Source organism: Penaeus chinensis, chromosome 7 (genome assembly GCF_019202785.1).
Source record: "Penaeus chinensis breed Huanghai No. 1 chromosome 7, ASM1920278v2, whole genome shotgun sequence".
NCBI lineage: Eukaryota > Metazoa > Arthropoda > Malacostraca > Decapoda > Penaeidae > Penaeus > Penaeus chinensis.
Window position 1 is genome coordinate 22,597,361 of NC_061825.1, and position 8,440 is coordinate 22,605,800.

Genomic DNA, 8,440 nt, shown 5'->3' on the forward strand with positions numbered 1-8,440 from the left:
TCATTCTCAGACTGAACAATATCACTTCTATTATTGTATTATCTCAAAGAGGCTCTCATGCAACTGCCTATTGTGACTTTTGAACAATAAGGTATTCTTTCATGCTTGCCTTTAAAGTAGTGAGTGACTTCTGGCTCTTCTTTCCAAGATGCTGTTGGCCATAATCTTTGTGGCACTTCTTGTGGGGGGAGGATCTCATCCCCTGACCTATAATGTGAAAGATGTAGCTGAGGCTATGATTTAGGACCTGGTGAAGGCTTACCCCATAACAAGCCTTGTGGAGGCCTGGTCCGAACTACTGCCACTCTACAATGCTTCATAGCTCATGCTATTTCATAAAGACCAGATACCTTCTCTTTGCGAAAATCTTACTCCTGATTTTTCTCTTGGTGCACACGACATTCGTCTATTCAATCAGATCTTATCCTCGACAATTGTTAAGTTGGATTCCTTCGTTAGGCCTCTCAATTCTGCAAGTAGGGCCCGGCGAGGATTATTGTATTTCATAGACAAGATTGCATACAGACTATTTTGGGGTTGTGGATGACGACACTTTTACATCTGAACTCAGGAATTATAGGGAAAGCTTATCATTTGTAGCTCACATTTCGACTCATGCTGTAAACATGCTTGTGCACAGCATTCAGGAATTAAATTATGCTTTCAAGAAAGTTCGAGGCAAAGTTGATTAACTTGTAGGTACAGTAAATTATATTTCTCATCTCACACGGCAATTGAAAAAGGCGTTTCCAAATTTGATTTCACTTGCCGTGATGAATGCGATATTTCATAAGGTACCTTCGTTCTTAAACAACACACTCGGTTTTACATTACCCTCAAGTCTTTGCTCATTGTCTCTGGGCTGTCTGTTATCATTCCAGTGTATCCTTCTATTGTATTAAGGGCTTACTGTGTACACCCCTTCCCGATAAAAAAAATAAGGGAAGGGACAGGCTCTATCCTTCCCTTCCCCTGACTTCTTAAACAACTGTTTGAAGCCTACCAAGGGTAAATTCGAGTGTTTTTCTTCACCATTACCTTAATTTCTTCAAGCTCCATCTTGTGCTTGTGCCCTTGTTTCGAATGGGTTTATCACCTTTCTCTGTTCCTTCGAAGAGGTGAAAGTACAGATTTCGCCTTATATGCTCAGCATCTTCCAGGTGACATTGCTATATTTACATCAGTCAACAGCCACCACAGTTGCTTGCAAGGAGCTTCAACCTGATAGGTTGTTGCGGGGAACCTTTGTGCTACCTCATCAATGTCATTAAAGACTCCAACGGTTGCCGACAATCAACGTCATGATCCCTGGTTGATGCAAAAATATCATATACACTTTTTCTATCCTCTATGTTACTTTTTTAGGAATGACTCTTCTTTTATTAGTGTTTGGGATCGTGTTTTGCGAAAGCATATCTGATGCATAAGGAAGTCAAATGTATCAGAAGTAAGGTCAAATGTATCCCCCGTAACATGGGCCTCTCCGTATGAAACTGTAATGTCTTTAGTACATCGAGTGCTTTAAGTGTAGTTTGGTATTCTCTCCTCACTCCTTTGCTTGGAGTGTTCAAGTTGGTTCTTGCGGATCATATATATATATATATATATATATATATATATATATATATATCATCATTATCAGCCTGGGTCAATCCACTGTAGGACGTAAGCCTCTCCAAATCATTTCCATCTTTGTCTGTTTTTTGCTTCCAGTCTTATACTTGGACCCCAAATTTCTTTATTTCGTCGTGCCATCTTGTCATAGGTCTGACCCCTGGCCTCTTTATGTTATCTATAACCCAGTCTGTTACTTTCTTTGTCCATCTGTTGTCCTATCTCCGACATATATGACCTGCCCATTGCCATTTTTTTTTTTTTCTTTTTGATGCTCCCGAGTATATCCCACTTTTGTCTGTTCCCTGATCCACGTCGCCCTCATCCGATTTCTTAGACTAATTCCCAGCGTCAACCTCTCCATCCCTCTCTGGGCACTTAGTTTCCTCTCCAGTAATTTGGTTGTAGTCCATGTTTCTGATCCATAGGTCACAACTGGGAGGATGCATTGGTTAAAGACTTTTCTTTTTAAACATGATGGCAAGGAACTCTCAGTATGCTACTGTGTCTGCTGAAGGCGCTCCAGCCTGAACTGATGCATTGCTTAATTTCCTCTTCCCTAGATGTGTTTGTATGTACGAGTTGCCCTAGCCCTATATACTTGTCTACCACCTCTAGCACTTCGCCTTGAACATATATTTGTTTGAATTGAATTCTACTGTTGAACATGATCTTAGTCTTTTTCTTGTTCATCCTAAGTCCGACTTTCAGGCTTTCTCTATTCAGATCATTTATTAGTTGCTGCATTTCATTTGCAGATTCACTGAAGAGAACAATATCATCTGCAAATCGTAGATTGTTTGGGTATACCCTTTCCGGTCCATTGTACCTTCTTGAATATTTCCTCAAGGCAAGCAGTAAACAGTTTTGGCGAGATGGTATTGCCCTGTCTAACACCTTTATTAATTGGGATTTTCGGTTTCTGTGTGGAGCTTGATGGTTGTTGTCACATCTTCGTATATATTTTCTAATATTTTACAATATACTCCTCTACTCTGTCTTCGAATAGCTTCTAGTCCTGCTGGTATTTGTACCGAGTCAAATGCCTTTTCGTAATCGATGAATGCCATACACAGGGGTTTCCTATATTCGTTTATTTTTTTTTCATTTGGGTGAGCGTGTGTATGTGGTCTGTTGTTGAGAATCCACTGAAGAAGCCTTCCTCCTTCTCTAGGCTGGTTATAATCCAGAGATTAGAAAAAGGGATGCGAGTTATGATGATTTTAGTGAAGTTTGTAAGTAACTGAAAGGAGGCTTATGGGTCGGTAGTTTTTTTATATCCTTCCCGTTCCCTTTTTTTATGAATCAAAATAATTGTTGCATTTTTCCAGGTGTTCTGAATTTTTCCATTGAGAAGGCATTTGTTAAAAAGACTGGCTAGTTTCAGTATTGCAATTTCTCCTGCTTCTATCATAAGATCTATACTAATACCGTCTTCACCTGGTATTTTCTCTCTCTTTATGCCTTTAAGCACTCTCTTTACTTTTGTTATGATGTTAGGTACTTCTCTAGTTACCGCGTTCGCTTCTCTCCATGCCTGCTCATTTGCGTTGTGTAGATCCCTGTAAAAGTTTTCCACTACTCTTATGATTTCATTCTAATTATATGTCATTCTCTGTCTGGTTTCTTTATTGCATATATGTGATTTCTCCCTATTCTAAGTCTCCTTTTAGCTGTTTTCATGCAGGTACTTGAGATCACTGTTTCATTTATTACTTGGGTATTGAATTTCCGTACATCTCTCTTCTTTTTATTTATAGTTTTTTGTTAGGTCAGCTAATTCTATTTTGTCCCTATTTGACGATGCTTTCATGACCCTGTTTTTGCATCTGTATATAGATTGCTGCCTACATTTACTTTATTAATAACTTCCACATTTTATAATATATTGCGCTTATTTAAAATTATGAAGTGAATTTCGTTTTTGATATCCGATGACGACTTCCATGTTCACTTCCGCTCTAGTCTTTTTTCGAAGAATGTATTCATGATTTTGAGTGATCGAGCTTCCGCAAAGTCGACTAGCATTTGTTCACTTTCATTCTTAGTGCCTACGGTTTCTCCTTCTGTCTTTTTAACTATATTGGCATTAAAGTGTCCCATAATTATTGTGAAATGGGTTTTTACTCTCTCGCTGGCTAAATGAACATCTTCATAGAAGCTTTCTATGTCTTCATTACTGTGGCTGCAGGTTGGAGCATAGACTTGAACAATCTTAAAGTTGTACCTATTGTTGAGTTTTATTGTTACTGAAGCCACCCTTTCTCCTATACTATAGAATTCCATGATATTCTTTTCTAAACGTTTGTGAACTAAGAAACCTACCCCTAATTCTTGTTTGCTACCCTGAAGTTTACCTCTCCAATAGAGCATGTGTCCATCATTTAGTATCTTCTATTTTTCGCCTAGTCTTCTAACTTCACAGAGTCCTACAACATCCCATTTAATGAAGGAGAGTTCCTCAAGTAGTGCTTGTAAATCGGATTCCGTTCTCATTGTCTTTATAATATATGTGCAAAGATTCATCAACGTGGGGCGGCCTGTTCTTAGCCGGGGATTCTTAGCACCCTCTGCTTCGGAGCGATCCTGATTGCCGCCGTAAACAGGGGCTCCTTCGCCTCCGGGGAATGAGGGCCGTTGCTCTGTTTGTGCAGTCATGGTTTTTGATTGAGAGGTAGACAGCCGAGTTACCTCCCACGTACTGGCCTAGGTGTATCTTGGTGGGAGAGGGATTATTTTAGCCGGGATGCCACTGATAAGCCCCTTCAGCCGGTTCGTAGCAAATCGTCCCCCCCATCTTTCGCATCTTTCTCTCCTACTATCCTGGCTCTTGTGTGCATGGAAAGAGGTGTTGCCATAGTGAAAATCCGCCTGGGACATTGTGGATGCGTACACCATGGAGAGGGACGAGAAGTAAGAAGTAGAGAAAGGGTTGAAGTCGAGGATGCACACCATGGAGACAGACGTCGACTGAACCGGGTTCTCAGTGGACGAGGCCGTGTAGTCAGCCTTGAGAAGGAACAATCTGTCAATCCTTCGTGAGCGAAGCGAGGTAAGGTGGCAGAACGGTGTGAGTGCCCTATGGCAGTGGGAACAGGAGGGAGCGATGACCTCACTTCGCACCTTCCTTGACACATTTCCGGAGGAAGCCCAGGTGAAAAGTAAGCAAGTATAACCTAAAGGCGTGGTTACACTGCCCATCGATTCATCAAATCCAATCATTTTGAATGGGATTTGGCCATCGATGGGTTTATTCCACTGTTTTTTTGTCCACTCGTCCGAAGCGATGGGCACCCCATCGTCTGTCGATGGACCAGTGGAAAAATCATATTCGTTGAGAGTCTATAGTATACCTGGTATTGGTCTAATTATATATTTTATGCAGTATTATTATTATATATATAAGTAATCTATAATTAATAATCATAATTGTAAATTATGATAGATATACTTATATGAATTATTATTTTATAAAATAAAACAAAAACAATGCAATATATCTTGTATCTTCATTTGACCGACGAACATAAACAACCGCGCACCTTTTTCGAAGAGGAAGAACGTCTTCTCGTCATAAGAATGTGGAATTCGGAGGCAATTACCTCTCTTCTAGAGAAAGTGAGTCAAGAAGATGTCCTTTGGAATATAAAGCATCCATATTATCTTTTCGTAGTTCTTTTCGTAGTTTAACCAAAACGAATGGGTGGATGGGCTCCAACCCACTGATAATCATTGGATTCCAACGAAATCTATGGGCAGTCTAACCGTAGCTTAAAGCTACGGTTAGACTGCCCATAGATTTCGTTGGAATCCAATGATTATCAGTGGGTTGGAGGCCATCCACCCATTCGTTTTGGTTAAGCTACGGTTAGACTGCCCATAGATTTCGTTGGAATCCAATGATTATCAATGAGTAAAACCAGTGTAGCTACGAACATCATTTTATTTCATCCACATACAGACTGGTAACATGTGTCATCGCTGTGTGAAGGAATTTTGTATTGCAGTTTCCATCCTCACAAGTGCATCTATTTTCTAAACCCATGATGATATGGGGTCAGCACATTTTCCTTTTCTAGCAGTCATGTAAACCTGAAGTTTACCATTTTCTCCATCAGCTTGCAGATGCAGCTTGTGAGAGAAATTGGTCTATAATTCCCTGGTATAGATGCATCCTTGCCAGGTTTAGGGACAGGAATGATTATAGCCTCTTTCCATGTGGATGGCACTGTGCCCTTCCTATAGATCCTATTGGATAGGTCCAATAAGAACTTTAGGGAACTCTTCGGTAAATGAGTTATCATTTGGTATGGAAAATCGTCACCCTGGGGCAGTCTGATGGCAGAGCTGCAAAGCAGAGTCCATCTCCTTGTGCAAAAATGGCAAGTTGTATGGAAGTTCTGCTACAGTCCTACTAAAGAACAATTTGGTGTGTCGCTCCTGTTCAGCTTGAAGAGTGGAGAATTGGGCAGTGTAAGATGCTCCAGAGATCTCTACTATGGATTTAGCTAGTTCATTTGCAACATCTTTTTTGTTATTGAGGATTATGCCATCTATCTTCAGAGCAGGTAGTGACATTGATGTGCTCTTTCCAGCAATCTTATGCACCTTGTCCCATACCCATGCTGAGGGGGTCCTAGAGTTAACTGAGGAGACATACTGTCCCCACGACGTCCGTATAGCCTCCTTTAGCACTCACTTTGCCTTGGCTTGGGTTTCTTTATAATGTGTGAAGGTCACATCACTGGGGCATCGTTTCAATTGTCTTAATGCAGCTTTTCTTGCTCTGACAGTTTGTCATTCATCAGACCACCTTGGTACTGGAAGTCGACGGTACTGCCCGCTACTTTTGGGAATGGGTGCTTCTGCTGCAAGGTAAGTTCATGATGTGAAGTGATTAACAGCATCTTGAAAACGCTGGAAATCATTCACAGATCCTTGCAATACTGCAGCTGATCTAAAACGATTCCAGTCTACATGTTCAAGTCGCCATCTCTGCACTCCATTGGCTGGAATACTATTCACCTCCTCCAAAAGTATTGGATAGTGGTCACTTCCATGTAAGTCCTCCATGACCTGCCAAGTGAAATTCAACTGTGAATCAGGTGAACCAAATGATAGGTCAATATTGGAGAATGTCCCAGTATTAATTTGGAAATGTGTGGGTGTGTCCCTGTTGAGTAAAACTGCATCTACTCTTGAGAACAAGGACTCCAAGGCCCTTCCTCGAGGGTCTCCCTAGAGGTGATACCGACCATTGAAGTCTCCCAAGAATAGAAATGGATGAGACAACTGCCCAAGTAAATCTTCCAAATCATCTATGTTGAGATTATGTGGAGGGAGGTACATAGATGCAACCGTGTAAGGTCGTGTCAAGCCTATTCTCACTATTCCTGGAAGGGAATATCCTGACGTACCATCACTGCAACTCCTCCATGAGGTCCATTGTCAAAGGTTCCATAATGGCCTTGAAATTGGAATCCTTTTAGGGAAATTGGACGATTTTCCCTGGTCATAATCTCTTGTAGGCATACACAAACTGGATTACATGAAGCTATCAGATGTTGCAGTTCTTCCCATTTTGCATGAATTCACTGACAATGCCATTGGATTAGGGTATCCAGTTCTTCAGGTTGACAAACTACTTCATTAGGTGTTTTGCAGCACCTATGGTTAAGGCCCGCCCCACAACTTTAAGCTGTCCCTTTCCGGCATCTTGGGAGTACCTTTTGATGGGTTGTTTACCTGTGGAACTAGTTTCCACAGGCTTCCTTTGGACAGGTTCAGAAATTCTTTGATTGGGCAAAGAACGGACCTGAGCCTCCGGTTCAGGAGCATTCTGTCTAGCTGCAGAGGCCCCTGTGGATGCGGTGGCAGCTGAAGCTGTCACCATTAAGGCCTCTGGACCCTTAACTGATGACTCCAAAGACCTTACTTTGGGAGGAGTCTCCTCAATAGATCCTTCACTCCTACTCCGTTTCTGTTGGAACAACTCACCAGAGGCAGTTTCAGCATTTGCGGACTAAGGTTTAAAGGTAGTGTCAGAGTGTGTGGTGTTAGAAGTATTGCAGGGTGAGGGATGGTGGGAAGGAGGATGGGCTAGAACTGAGGCAAAGGACTTACCCGGCTGTGCAAACAGCACATGGGCGCGTCGCTTTGCTTCTGCAAAACTAACTTTCTCCTTGCTTCTCATTACCAATACTTCTTTTTCAAACTTGTACATTTTACACTGATTAGAAGAAGCTCCATGATCTTTGCAGTGGTAACAGCATATTGGACCTGGACAGTAGTACCACACTTCACACACGCTCTTGGTTGTTCATTTTCCTTAAAGTGTTGTGTCCATTCCCATAATCCTGGCAATGGAAGCACCACATAGGGTTTGACACATATGGCTTTACCTTGAGGTGGTACCATGCCAATTTAACCGATTCAGGTAGGACTACTGATTCAAAAGTTAGAAGAAGAGCTTTCTTCTTAAAACGTTATACTGCCACTACATAAAAATATCTTAAGGTGTTCTAACAGTTTCTCCTCAGAATACCTCGTCAGGTCTCGGGAAAAGTCAATTCCCTTACACTGTTTGAGGGTTTTAAGAGAGAATGAGACTTAAGCCCCAGGAATGTCGCCAATCGCACGCAGATGGTCACTCTTGTCTGGTGACGAAACCTCAACTATCAGGCTACTATCTCGGTATGGGGTGATGCGAGGATCCCGTTGACATACTTCAACTATCTTCCAATGTACTTAAAAAATATCAAGATCCATGATAGATACACCATTAATGGTCTTCACTACTAGGTATTTACTATATGATACACTTTCA